The sequence below is a fragment of the Podarcis liolepis genome, assembly GCF_965112155.1.
Source record: "Podarcis liolepis genome assembly, chromosome: 10".
NCBI classification, from domain to species: Eukaryota; Metazoa; Chordata; class Lepidosauria; order Squamata; family Lacertidae; genus Podarcis; species Podarcis liolepis.
Window position 1 is genome coordinate 37,043,326 of NC_139562.1, and position 15,037 is coordinate 37,058,362.

At 42.6% G+C, this 15,037-nt stretch overlaps 1 protein-coding gene and 1 long non-coding RNA gene across 9 annotated transcripts in view; one reads left to right on the plus strand and one right to left on the minus strand.

The window, feature by feature from the left end:
• The window catches only part of LOC310687656 (uncharacterized protein), a 223,301-nt gene extending 212,999 nt beyond the window's left edge, over positions 1–10,302 (plus strand). For all 8 annotated transcript variants that reach the window (XR_014516510.1, XR_014516511.1, XR_014516512.1 and 5 more), the window contains 2 exons: positions 5,416–5,594; positions 9,335–10,302. The gene's annotated coding sequence lies outside the window, so the exon portion shown is untranslated. The remainder of the gene's footprint in view (positions 1–5,415; positions 5,595–9,334) is intronic.
• The window catches only part of LOC310687661, a 224,711-nt gene that overhangs the window by 86,793 nt on the left and 122,881 nt on the right, over positions 1–15,037 (minus strand). The gene's annotated exons all lie outside the window — the stretch shown is intronic.

Sequence of the window (15,037 nt, forward strand, 5' to 3'; positions counted from 1 at the left end):
TTTGCCTATTTTGTAACAATTACTCCAAGAAAACGTCCCTAATAATGTTGGCCTTTATATAGTAGTTAACAAAGCTAGTCAGTTTTGTTTATGGGAATGTAAGAACATCAACCATCTGATTGCAGATATCACTTCAGAAGCTATAAAACAAAGGCATAATGAACTATGAATATTTTAAATAGTTTTATTCAAGTCCATTTTGACAAGTGTAAGTGGGATGACTGGGCTTATATTTTGTCAACAAGTACGCTAGTGCAGGGTTTGATGGCTGTTGTTAAACATGGGCTGTACACATCATATGTTTAAAGCATTATGATAACACTTCAATCACCCATTGCTTCTCACAGAGAATTCTGGGAGCTGTAGTTTGTTAAGGGTTCTGAGACCTCTAATTTTCTCATAGAGTTAGACTTCCCAAAGTTCCCTTTGAAGAGGGACTGATTGTTAAACCACTCCCAAAATTCCCCTCTCAAAATAGACTTCATTTATCCAATACTGGAAGTGACTTAAAATCAGATAGTCTGAGTGTGTGGAACATATCTTTTTTTCTTACTTATTTAAAGCTCATCATAATATTTCATTAAACAGTTTGGCAAACATTTCATTTTAGTGGGCATAACTTTTATATTTCACAAAATGAGTCTGTGCTATTTCATTTCAGTAAACATATTCACATGCAGGGATCCACAAAGCAAATCTTCTCAGTCTGAACACCTCATAAATCAGTGAGAGCCAGGATCACATAATGTTTAGACTGTTTAGAAAAATGAAGAGGGCACTAGCATTTTTTCAGGGAGATATATTTTGCTCTCTTTAGGGATGTATGAAGGCACTTTTCATGGTGACGTGAATCACTCAAAACTGAGTGAATGGAAGGGCCTTCTGTGAATGGAGCTCCATTCACACAAATTTCCTCTCCTTGAATTTAGGGGATAAAAAATTTGCCAAATATGCAAAGTCCCCCTCACACTTCAACCCTCCATAAAACAAGCTATGATGTTTAGGTCAGCTCCTTAAAGGTTTTTACAGGATGTATCAGAAAGCAAGATAGATGATATCAGTTTCACGGCTGACCTTCTGCAGTTTTTGGAACCAATACACTATAACAATCATTTGAAAATGGCGGCTGTTAAGGAGGGGCAATGAATGTGGAATGAAAACCTGAGGACTAGGCGGGGTTGGGCGATGCACCTGGAAGGTGTGCTCTGGGTGAGTGCATAATGTAGAGGTGTAATATAATGATGTTGGTGGTGGTGATGATGATGATGATATTATTATTATTATTATTATTATTATTATTATTATTATTATTTATTTTATTACTTATACTCTGCACATCTGGCTGGGTTTCCCCAGCCACTCTGGGTGACTTCCAACAAGAGATTAAAAATACATCAAAACATCAGTCATTAAAAACTTCCCTAAACAGGGCTGCCTTAAGATGTCTTCTAAATGTCAGATAGATGTTTATTTCCTTGACATCTGATGGAAGGGTGTTCCATAGGTCGGGTGCCACTACTGAGAAGGCCTTCTGCCTGGTTCCCTGTAGCTTTGCTTCTTGCAGTGAGGGAACTGCCAGAAGGCCCTTGGCGCTGGACCTCAGTGTCCGGGCAGAACGATGGGGGTGGAGACACTTCTTCAGCTATACTGGGCTGGGGATTGAACTGGGCACACAACAAGTTAAGGACATGGATTTTCAGGGGTTAGTTGAAGGTCCCTTCTTTCGGAACTTGTTCCCCAATATATTTGTGTTTGGATGACAGGAAATCTTTTCAGATCAACAAGTATCTAAACTCTCTTACCTTCCCTAAATTGTGAAGAGCATTTATACTGGTGCACCCTAATCTCCTGCCAGGAGCATTAATGGAGGGTTGATTTAGCCAGACCCCATTGGAAGAAAGAGCGTGCCTCTTGTGACGAGATCTGGTAGGAATCCCTTTGTTTATTGCATATAATATAATGGCATTAGGAAGGATTAGATCTTTGCCCTTTTGAAAAGCATTTACCTGGTAGCCAGATCAGCATTATGTTGGAATTCTGTATGAAGGGAGAGGTCAAGAGGGTATCCTTTTTTTAAGTTTGGCTATCAAGATAGGAGTTCTGATCTCAGAGTGGGTTTTGGATGGATAGAAGGTTTTGTATGTCTTGTTTGTATTATGCTTCTTGGTATGTGTAATTTGGGGCCTGTTACTCCAGTTACAATGTGTTTATCGCCATATAAATAAATCTGATCTGACTGTAATATGCAGTGAAGTGCTGTAAACAAAGGGCTGGGAAGGAAAGCCAGAAGTTGGCAGGGCAATCTGTTTATTAAACTGATAAGTCTTAATCAATTTAGCTCAATTAAGGAAAAAACCTGCTAGATGAAAATGGAAATGTTTATAATATCTACATAGTTTAGTTATATACTCATTGGTGCATAACATGTTTGTAAACCATTTGTGGCACACCCAGCTGTACTGGGTAAAGTATACCAAGAAAGTATGTTTAATGGCTTAGGTATATAAACCATAATTTGCACCATGTGTACATTTGTAATAGTGAGAAGGATTGTTTCTTCAAATTTCTATTGTCACTTTCTATATTAGTGAGGAGGGAGGAACATAAATGCTTCTAAGTTGCAAAGTCAATTTGGATTGCCTAAAAGGATATATATTTTCTCTGGGGCATGCCAAATTACATCACACACACATAATCAAGTTATCTTATTTGGGGAAAGGCACCTGGGGAGTATGATGAGAGCATTTATTGGCCAGCCTCTGCATGGGGCAGAACCTATGAGTCTGAATTTGCAAAGCACACTAGAATTTCATGGAGAACAAGAACTGGCAGATTCACCACGTACCGTATTTTCCGTCCTATAGGGCGCACCGGCCCATAGGACACACCTTGTTTTTTGGGGGGGAAATGAATCAAAAAAAATTATTCCCCCCCCCCCGCCCTGGCTGCTGCCCCAAGCCTTGCACTCCCGGCGGGACCTCCTGCCGGGCGCGCAAGGCTTGCGGACACTCGCGGGGGCTGCAGGCTGCTGTCCGCAAGCCTTGTGAGCCCGCGGGAACTCCCACCGGGCTTGCAAGGTTTGCGGATAGCTTCCTGAAGCCTGGAGAGCGAGAGGGGTTGGTGCGCACCGATGCCTTTTGCTCTCCAGGCTTCAGTGAAAGCCTGCATTCGCCCCATAGGACGCACACACATTTCCCCTTCATTTTTGGAGGGGAAAAAGTACGTCATATGGGGCGAAAAATACGGTATTCAGTTATAGGATTTACTTGTGTATGACATGATGATGCGCACAAGCTTAGGCAACTTAGAAAGTGGATCTAAGAAATTCATAGGAAATAGATCTGTCTGTCAGTGACTCTTAACCACAATAATTCAATGGTACCTCTGTGGATGGAGGCATTATAGATCTGAATTCCTGGTTTTGAGGTCAAACCAAAGGATAAGACATCACCTTCCTTTTCTGATTTTAGGAGGAAAGGGTGGATGGTTGATTCTATTTCCAGTCTGTGACAGCTTCATATGTTTTTATGTCACATTTCTGCATCAATTGGTGACTTTTAAAAAGAAATCCATATATTTAAACATGTATTTGAGCTCAAAGAGCAACCTTCTACAATACTTGTTTTTAAGCATGTCCATTATTTGAGCTGAGAACTGCATTACGAAAATTGGAGAAGTGTGAAATCCAAAGGATTATTGCATTCAATTCTGAACATTGTTTGAGGTAGGATATATATCATGCCAGCATGAAGAAGGGCCATTCTCCAATGGTTAAAACACATGGTTTGCATGCAAAATGTCCCCGACTCAGTCCCTGGCAACTTCAGTTAAAAGGGTATGATAGATGATGGAAATGGATAAAAGAAGCTGATGGGAATGACCTCTGCTTGAGATCCTAGAGACATGCTGTGGGTTGAATTAGACAGTACTGGCCTTCATGGCAAATAATCTGAACCGGTATAAGGCTGTGTTCCTAGTTGTACAACTAGAAATAATAATGTTTGGCAACCATATCAAAATCCTGAGTCGGCCATGAGACATGTTGCAGGTATTATCTTGATCCAGCTAAGCAAGGCAGGGCTGTCGCAGTACAGTCACAACTCATGTGAGTTTTACCGTAGTTTTCTGTGTATTAGACGATGTTTTTCTATTATAACAAAATGTTAGAAATTGGGGGTTGTCTTGCACATGGATAGTTCAGAGGGGAAACGTGTGAATGGTTGCACCTGTGAGCAGGAGATTGTCAGTGGCGATTGGGCAGGTGATTGGTGGCTGTGGCAAGGCCTGCTATTGATTGGTTGCTGCTGTGGCAATTGGGCGGGTGAATGGTGGCTGTGGCAACTGCTGCTGGCAGATGATTTGTTGTGATAGGCAGTGTTGGTCAGGCAGGGGAGTGATTTTCTGCAATCCCCCCCCCAAAAAACTCTCAGCAATCCCCCTCAAGAAAAGCTTAAAACTCTGGGCAATCTCCCCCATTTCTTAATTTGGAGTTTCAAAAAATAGGTGTTGTCTTGTGTTATACATGGAAAAATATGGTACTTTCCAGAGGCAACACACAAACACAAAATCATGCATAGCGAAAAACTGCCTGCTGGAAGTGAGGGAAGCCCTGGGCAGAGGATCTCTGCTGCAACCATCACTGGGAAGGCCACTGCCACCAGTTGAGCCAAGCATGTATAATTGAATTTGTGCAAGTAAAGTGAATGTGTGTTGTGACTGCACTCTATATCTAAAAGCCTGACTTGCCATCCTGCATTCATAAAATCCAAACTTCCACACAAATAGAACAAAGGATGCTCAAAGGGGCTTTTTGTGTGAGAAGATCTCCTTGGTTGAAAGTCTTAAGCATGTGTTTTCATATGGGGAAGATGTTGTATTTTCAGCACTTCAAGAAACGAATATTGCAACAGATTAGTATTAAAAGAGTGGTTTAACTATTTATAAAAAGCTATTTGAATGGCATAGTGGAAACGTTGCAAGATTTAGCCTTGGACAAGACTATATGGTTTGAACCTACCTAAGATAACATTTCCTACTAAAAGTGTTGGATTTACTTTTCATGTGCCTGTAAAAACATTTTGTAAACCCCCTCTATGCTTTCACACACATACCTAGTCTCTTTCAACTTCAGCCATGATAAAGCATTAGCCAAATATTCAAAGTCCTAACATGCAGAAGGAAAAAACATGTACAAGCCTATTTGCTATCACTTCTCAAATGTATGATGACATTTCCAGTGGTTTAAACTGAGCCAACATGAATATCTTAATACTCAATTTTACTTGATTTATTACTCCAGCTTGCTCCTACACAAACAAAACAAAATAAAAAAGCTACCCCTGGGTGGTGTCCTTTTGTTTTCGTAAGATATTCATTCCCCCATTTCTTCTGAAATTTTCCAATTCTTTGTTTCAGGTATATATGGCATGCAAATACACTTTGAAGTCTTATTAATTTCAGTGGCAGAGCTTTAAGTACATGTTTCATCAAGAGAACTTCAAAGTGCTTAGTTTTGGCTAGATCATGCCCCACCTTATTCCTAAAGCAACTGAATTGGTTAAGAGCGACATGTTCATCCTTTGAACAAAGCAAAGGTAAGAAAGATTTTCCCTAATGACTATGTTTTTAACTATCTTCGCTACATCATGAGAGTGATCCTGTTGCTTCCTTGGGCCCATGGAATTGGTGGACATGCTGATCCACCATCAGAGAGGGAACACCCCTAGTTGGTGACATGATGCTAAACAAAAATCTAATTAATCTTATCAAACTTCATTGTATTGGAATCAAAGGTACCATTTGAAAGCTTAACTTAGGTGGATGTGTATCTGGAAACTAACTTGTAGAAATCTGAGCAACTCCACACTGGTATGTAAGAGGCTTGTTTTAGTTGAGAGAAGGAAAATAGGATCTCATTCCATCTATTGTAGTGCAGTTGGAAAAGGAATTGGCAGAAGGTGGTCATGTAAAATAATATAAAACTTAAGATTGTTCCATTCCTGCAAGGAGGAGAAATCCATTCCAAATAGTTCCTTTGGGCATCAGCACTCCTTCTTGGAGAAGAAATGAAGAGCTAAAGTGGGTAACTATCAAATTCTGTCAAATAGCTGTTTGCTGAATAAACATACAGTGGTGCCTCGCAAGACGAAATTAATTCGTTCCGCAAGTCTCTTCGTCTTGCAGTTTTTTCGTCTTGCGATGCACGGTTTCCCATAGGAATGCATTGAAAATCAATTAATGCGTTCCTAGGGAAACCGCCTTCAGACCAGGTCCGGGGACAGTCTGTCCCCAGACGTCTTCTGAAGGCTGGGGGGGGGGGGGACAAGGGCTTTTCTTCCCACCCCCAGCATTTTAAAAAACCCTGGGACAGCGGAGGACTTCTCCGCTGTCTGGGCGATCTTAAAATGCTGGCGGGCGGCATTTTAAAATCGCCCCGGGACAGCGGAGGACTTCTCCGCTGTCCGGGGCGATTTAAAAGCCCCTGGGAAGGCAGGCAGGGGGGACAAAGACTTTCGCCCCCCCCCGCCCGCCTTCAGAAGGTGTTCCCGCCCCCCCGCCCGGCTTCGCAGCAGCACTACGAAGCCCGGCGGCTGGGGCAGGTGTCCCCGCCCCCCCAACCCGCTTCGGAGCAGCGTTCCGAAGTGGGGTGGCTGGGGCAGGTGTTCCCGCCCCCCGCCCGGCTTCACAACAGCGCTACGAAGCCCGGCGGCTGGGGCAGGTGTTCCCGCCCCCCCACCCCGCTTCGGAGCAGCATTCCGAAGCGGGGTGGCTGGGGCAGGTGTTCCCGCCCCCCGCCCGGCTTCGCAGCAGCGCTACGAAGCCCGGCGGCTGGGGCAGGTGTTCCCGCCCCCCCACCCCGCTTCGGAGCAGCGTTCCGAAGCGGGGTGGCTGGGGCAGGTGTTCCCGCCCCCCGCCCGGCTTCGCAGCAGCGCTACGAAGCCCGGCGGCTGGGGCAGGTGTTCCCGCCCCCCCACCCCGCTTCGGAGCAGCGTTCCGAAGCGGGGTGGCTGGGGCAGGTGTTCCCGCCCCCGCCCGGCTTCGCAGCAGCGCTACGAAGCCCGGCGGCTGGGGCAGGTGTTCCCGCCCCCCACCCCGCTTCGGAGCAGCGTTCCGAAGCAGGGTGGCTGGGGCAGGTGTTCCCGTCCCCCCACCCCGCTTCGGAGCAGCGTTCCAAAGCGGGGTGGCTGGGGCAGGTGTTCCCGCCCCCCGCCCCCTTCGGAACAGCGTTCCGAAGTGGGGCGGCTGGGGCAGGTGTTCCCACCCCCCCGCTTCGGAACAGCGTTTTAAAATGCTGGGGGTCGGGAGCGAAGCATTCGCTGCTGACCCCCAGCATTTTAAAATCTCCCCGGGACAGGGGGAGATTTAAAAATGCTGGGGGTCGGCAGCGAACGCTTCGCTCCCGACCCCCAGCATTTTAAAATCTCCCCTGAAGGCCGGCTGTGGGCGAAAGTCTTTGCTCCCGACCGCCAGCATTTCCCTATGGGCTTTCGTCTTGCGATGCAAGCCCATAGGGAAATTCATCTTGCGAAGCGCCTCCAAAACAGAAAACCCTTTCGTCTTGCGGGTTTTCCGTCTTGCGAGGCATTCGTCTTGCGGGGTACCACTGTAATTGGTGCAGGAATAGAAGCCACGATGCTGGGAAGATGAACTAATAATAATACTGACAAAAATCAATGAACCCATGTACAAGATCAGTAATACTCCTTTTGATAAAATTATGTAAATTATTAACTTCATTAATATGGAAGTTTTCAGTTGAAAATCAGAAATACATATGAACAGGTGGCAAATTGGCAGATTTGACATTGGATATATTTATGTAATGGGGTGTAAGTTTGCAGGGATTTGCTCCATGGTGAATTTCCCCATAGAATTACAAATATTGTTGCATCCATGGCAAATATCTGAGAAAACCTCATTTTCCTGTGGAGCCTATTTATTTTATTTTTTATTTTTTTAAAAAAAACAAACACTTGCAAATATTTTGCTTTCAGATGTAGCCTAAAATCAGCTGTAGTCTTCAAGTGTTAGGCATTGGCTGAACAGCCATGATGTCACAGAACAATAAAACATAAAGCTCTTAAAACATCAACTAATTTATTGCAGCATAAGTTTTCAAAGGCTGGAGTTTGTCAATTGCAGACAATGGTCCATTATAGCTGATGTGTCGGGAGAGGAGAAATAGTCTTACATTATGACACAAAAGAAAAAAAGAGAGACCGAGTAAGAGATAACAGAACATGATGAAAACAAAGCCAGGTGTGTTCCAATTCCTTACTCAAACAAAGAACTAAATGCAAAAGAAAGCATAATCCCATATCTGTTAATGTGTTCCACTTCCACTGTTGCCAAAAGGCATAGGGCGTGCCAGACTCAAACCAACTCATGGTGAATTACTGTATGCAAACAACTAAATCTGGTCAAATCTATAGTCTTGGTCAAGTGACAGCGATTTGATCGCATCCAATCAATATTGTTCATACAACAACCCCACATATGGAGGGAGATTGCATCTTTTGAATCTGCCTTTGCCCTCCAGGTCTGAGCAGAGCCCACAAGTGTACAAATGCTTGCATAATCAGGGACCCTGACTTTGGAAGGGGTTCTCAATCAAGCACAAAGATCCCACACACATACCATTTGTACATTCACATGTTAGAATCCTGTTGCCCCCTTCCCTGCACACACACATATGAAAAGAATTTTTACTAGTATCTGGTATTTATTTTAATAAATGTGTTGTACATATTTGTGTGTCATTTTTAAGACTATGGCATCTCCTTCATGCAGCTCCGCTCTTGCAGTAGTCTAACTCCCACGTAAAGTGCATTGCAGTAGTCCAAGTAGGAGATAACTAGAGCATGCACCACTCTGGCGAGACAGTCCGCAGGCAGGTAGGGTTTCAGCCTGCGTACCAGGTGGAGCTGGTAGACAGCTGCCCTGGACACAGAACTGACCCATGGGCAGCTGTAAGTCCAAAATGACTCGCAGGCTCCACACCTGGGTTTTCAGAGGCATGTTTACCTCGTTCAAGACCAGGGAGTCCCCCACACCCACCCACCTCCTGTCCCCACAAAACAGTACTTCTGTCTTGTCAGGATTTAACCTCAGTCTGTTAGCTGCTATCCATCTTCCAACCACCTGCAGACACTCAATCAGGACCTTCATTGCCTTCACTAGTTCCTATTTAAAAGAGAGGAAGTCAAGTCAAACTGAAATCAATATGTCAAAGGGACTTAACACTTCATTTCAGTGGGACTTAGGTGTGTCTAACATTCTTCTGGATTATTTCCATCATCTGACCTTGTTGATATCACTTACTTTTTGCTTGTAGAGCATCGACTAGAAGAGACAGACTGTTTTGCAAAAGCCTTCTCAGCTAAGATTTCCTGGAAATATCTTTACTTGTCTGTGTTACAAGAACACAAGGAGGATGGAGAATGATACAGACCAGGCATGATGCTTTAAAATAATAACAATACTTTGACAAAGCTGATATAACATGCTTTCAACTCTTTGGTGTTCTACTTCTAAGCACCTAATAAAACTACACAAAATTGCATTCATCACCTGAAGTTTTCTCATAAGCCTGTTTGGAGCAAATACTGAAAGAATCATAGAGTTGGAGGGCACCCAACTGTCATCTAGTCCAACCCTCTAATGAAGACATCTTAGCTAAAGCATCCGTGACAGGTGGCCATCCAACCGTTGCTTTAAAAACTCCCAAGGAAGGAGAGTCTACCACCTTTCATGGGAATCTGTTCCACTGCTGAACTGCTCTTACTGTCAAAGTTTTTCCGAATGATGAGTTGAATCCCCAAAGTTAGCAGCCAACTGCTTTTTGCTGCCATTTAGAACTTCACAGTTCACTTCATTTGCCTGTCACTCTAGAACTCAATCCCAAGAAACAGTGCTTTTGTGAAAAGATATTAAGCTATATACTTTGTCTAATTCCATATATTAATTCTTTAAAAATGTATTGCAAACATCTGTGCCTTACTGTTTTCCCCTCCATAATAAAAGTCTGCCTGATAAAGCTGAACTAGGACATTAAGGGCTCTCCGTCTTTAAGGCTGCAGTAATATCCACACTTTGAGAGTAAGCCTTATTGAAAACAGATATGTACAGGATTGTGCTGCAAGAACCCCTTTGGTAAGCCATCAAAATTTCCCATTGCCAGCTTATCTACATATTTGTCAAAAATACCGTATTTTTCGCTCCATAAGACACACTTTTTCCCTCCTAAAAAGGGGAAATGTGTGTGCGTCTTATGGAGTGAATGCAGGGGGGAAGCAGGCAGGAAAAGCCCCCAAGAGCCACACACAAGCTCCACGTGGCTCTTGCAGGCTTTTCCCCAGGAGGGAGAAGGGACTGACACGGCCAGTCAGTCCCTTCTCCCTCCTCGTAGAAAAGCCCGCAGGAGCCGTGCACTCCTTAAAGGGTGCACGGTTCCTGTGGGCTTTTGCGGGAGGTGGGGGTATTGCCATAGCTGCGTGCAGCCCCTTCAGCCGGGAGAGGCTGCGCGCGGCTGTGGCTTCATTCTCCTGGCTGGAGAGGTTGCGTGTAGCTAAAGAAGCCAAGACAGCGAGCAGGATGGATCCTGCTGGCTGTCTTGGCTTCTTTGCTCTTTGGGGCTGGGGGAGGGAATAAGATTTTCCCCTCTAAAAACTAGGTGCGCCTTATGGTCCGGTGCACCTTATGGAGCGAAAAATACGGTACGTGTCTGTTTGCTTTTGTATACATGTGCACGCATATATCTGTTTGAATGCAGGGAAAATAGGTGTCAAATAATATAAATAAATAAAACAAGGTTTCTACAGAAACAAATTTTAGTCCTATAGAATGAAATGAACAAGGACATTACAGTAAAGATGCTCACTTAACTCCTAATAATATTGAAGCATTTCTCTTTTGAACAGGATCAGCCATCAATTTCTCTAGTTTCTAGGGCTTTGATTACATTTTTGGAGCTTTCCAGGATAGAACCTTTTTTTTTTTTGCCACTACAGACAGATTCAGAGCCAAAAGTCTTACAGAAATGTGTAGAGGATTATCCAAGCTATTAAGCAAAACAATTTTATGATCCAAAATAAGTGTGGCCCCCTGGTCCTTGATCATTTACCTCCATAACTTGTTTCCAGTATCTTTGTATCGTATTACAACTCCACTAAAGACATAAAAACCTTCACTAATTGCAGTGCTTTCCCAGCTCATAAACCAATTTGCCTCTGATATTTCATTTGATCTACCAAAGCTCATATCTCAGAAAACAATCTTATGGAACAGAAGAGACTGAAGAGTTTTTAATGTTGCTACATAGACCATTTCTTCCCAGACACTTGAACATTCAGATTTCTATCCAGGAGCAGCCAAAATGGCATGGCACAGCTGCAGAGCTGGTATTCTGGCAGTGGATGCTTACCAGGAAAGTGTGGGGCTGAGGAAGGGCAATGGCAAGGTTTGGGTAGCACAAGTGCACCTGATTGGTTTCACGGCACTGTTCTGGTAAATGGTAGTGGTGCAGCTGCCCAGAGGCCGAATCTGCACTGCCAGTGCCACAATAGCTGCTCCTGTCTCTATCCCAAGCTGTTTTATAAGTAATATTTAGACATCTAACCTAAGGTAGACCTTTAAAATAAGAATGAGATATTAAGGATGGCTGAATGAGGTGAAAGTTGGTCCATTTGATGACCAGAAAATAATCTGAACTTTCCTGTGTTTGGAAAGCCAAATAGAGAAATAGTTATGGATCCCAAAGGAACTAGGCCTGACAATGTGAGTAGTTAAGTGAGCTAAACTGAAGTTTTAAAAAGAATCAAGCACTGCAGAAGTATAGAAGAAATCAAGATGTTTCGTGAGATCCTTGAAGAGAGTCAGAGTTCAATAAATAAGCAAAGATTGACTTTCTGAAATCCAGAAAATTAATGTCACTGTCAGCAGCACTAACACTTAAGGCAGAGAAGATAACTGAGGGGTAAAGGTAGAGTAGCTGAAACAACAGCCTGCTCAACCGGAAATATAGATATGTGGAGAATCCATTTCTGGGAATAAAGATACAAAGTTGGGAATTATATCTGTCACTGAAACCTCACTTGAGTAATGGAAAAGGCATGTCCTTTATGGAAGCTTGACCTTTTTCTCAGTTTAGGGGACTTGTCCAGGATTTGCAAATTGCAATACAATGCTGTCTTCCTGGCAGACAAGCTGGAAATTCTGAAATCACTTTTGAACTGAAAAGCTTTTTGTGCATCAGTATTTTGGTTAACTCTTAGAATTAGAACAGGGATGTTTCCTCTTAATTTTGCAGTGCTGGGAGTGACTGGAGTAGGGAAAATGGAAGAGTGGCACATTGGGAAGTGATCCTAACCATACCTTAAAGTAAGAAAGTGTAGAGCTCAAGTTGTATGTACAAGTCACATACTGTTTAGAACCATTCCAATACTATGCTTCTATTGATTTTCAGTGTTTGATTGGAAAATTCCAGGGTTTGACTCTGAAACTGGGGGTCTTAATTGTACATCTACACTTGCCTAATGAACATGTTAGTGGCCTGTTTAATCCTTCCTCCCCCCAATCTGTAAATAGGGATGTCAGAGAATTCTAATGAAAATGGCCTCTGGAACTATTAAAGATTGGTGGGTGGGTTTCAAGGTGCCAATATCATCAGCTTTGGGGCCACTTTTGGATATGAAGTTATTGGATATTGTTACCTGAGCTTTATTTTTATATATTTCCAGTGAACTTTTAATTGTTATTTTTTTTAGTGTTACATTGCATACTGTAACTTTTATTAGGTTTCATGGTTACTTGCTGTACTACTGTATTTAGGCTGCACCTTGAGAACAGATGTGTTTGTGGGAAATGTGGTATATAAAAAAATAGACTAAAACTATAACTATGAAAGAGAAAAAATAAGGCATTTCAAGATATTGCAAATATGAAATACATTGTAATAAATGTAAACATACATTTTGTATATTATGCAAAAAAAGCATTTGAAATGAACTCATGAGTCTTGTTTTAAACACTGTTAGTAGCTGTATTCTAAGTACATCAGCAGTGTTTACTAAACTAGGGATGTGTAGTAGATTCAGGTGGATGCCAAATTTGATGAAAGTGAGGGATTCTGGGCTTGTCCAAGGCAAAGTGGGATGTGTCTGAGGTGCCCTGAACTGAAGCGCTTTGGGGCTACAATGTGGGTGAACTACAGGCACTCAGTTATTTTTAAATGGCCTGCTCATGAACATTCCCCATGTGATTTAGAGCCCAACAGGGTAAGAGTGCTAAACCATGCATGGAGGCCACACAAGTACAGCAGGCTCCCCACTGCATACTTCCCCCCTCCAAAGCATAGAGAGCAGCTATAGTCATGGTTGATTATAAGGGCTCTTGTCATTTCATAACTTTTGACATGTTCCCTGCATATTTTAGGCTTTTCTTCCACAACAATGAGCACTAGGAACTTCCTTTTGTTAAAATGAACACTTTGGAAATCTAACATAGGCTCAGGGGGCAAGAAATCCACATTTTGTCTAAATTAGCTCAAACCTGCTTAGCTGAGACATTTCTCTTTGCCTAATGCAATTTTAATCTGTGCAAGTAGTATGATCATATTCAGTATTCATTATCTTTTCCAGGTGGATATTTCTGGCACATAAAGCAGGAAAAAAATAGCAGCAATAAAAGAAGAATTTTGCCTACGGTGTAGTGAAAGCTGCAAAATGTGCCGAGGCATATACAATCAGCAATAGGAATGATTATAAAAATGATGTATGGGGAAAGAATAAAAACTATAATCCCTAGAGGGGATTTTGGATGTTTCAGAGGGAAAATACTGGAGGAAATTTTAAAGCTTAACCATCTTTTATCAAAACAATTTGAACAAAGATATATTATATTCTGCTTGTTTCAAGTCAATCAGCCACAGTTATATGGAAAAGCATAATGAACCCTTTGTTATACAACAAATATATATTTACTTATGAAAAAGTAATGGAATGTGTATGGTTTCATTCATTAATTTAATGTGCATTAATATATAATAACGGCAGTAATGGATTGAACAGTCATTATTGCTTTTATTATAAATCAGTACTCATTAAATGAATTAATTAGCACCATAGATTAGAGGCAGGCAATGCTTCACCTATAATGTTGACGGGATGCACTATGAATGCTTGGACATTGAAGGTAAGAGGGAAAAGGAAGGCCTTAGCAGATTGGACTGGATGCAGCCCACCCATGCAACCTTCTCGACATTAGAGCAGCCTTTCCCAACCAGGTGTTCACCAGATGTTGTTGGACTACAAGACCCACCAACCCATCAGCATGGCCAATTGTCAGGGATGATGGGAGTTGTAGTCTAACAAATAATGGAAGTGCATCAGGTTGGGAAAGGCTGCATAAGAGCTTCAGGTATGTAATGCCCACTGCTAATTCAGAAATGAAGGGCTGTCAAATGAGACAAAGTTACCAAACAGAAAGGAGCCTCCATTTACCTGCTGCTTTTCTTTATTGCCAACACAATAATCTGTGAGCAGGCAATGTACTGAAGAGGCCAAAGATGTTAGACTTTGAACTTTTTAGTACATCCCCAGCTACTGATCATTTCCTTAGCAGACAGTTGCTTTCCTTTTATTGCTGTTTCCTGCACATATCTGCAACATAGATTTAAAGTAGGTTAATAGTAATTTCCCTTCCCCAGGGAATTCTGGGAACTGTAGCTCTTTGAGTAATCTTGAAGTGAACTTTCAAAATCTTCACCCAGCTACAGTTCTCAGGATTCTCTGGTGAAAGACATGATGGCCAAATTTTGTTCTCTTGTCTCTTCATGAGTGGCGAAGGGTCTTCACTTCAGAACGGCACTCTACAATTTGTGGAGGGTTGCAAAGGTGAGGTATGTGATGGGCTGGAATTGGTGGTGCTTGCTAACCTGCCCCTACTTTCTCCCTCTCATGTGAAAGTTAGGGGGGGGGGATGAAGGACCAAATAGGGCTAGTATGAACTTACAATGCAGAGAGTCATCTGGTTTTTGTCA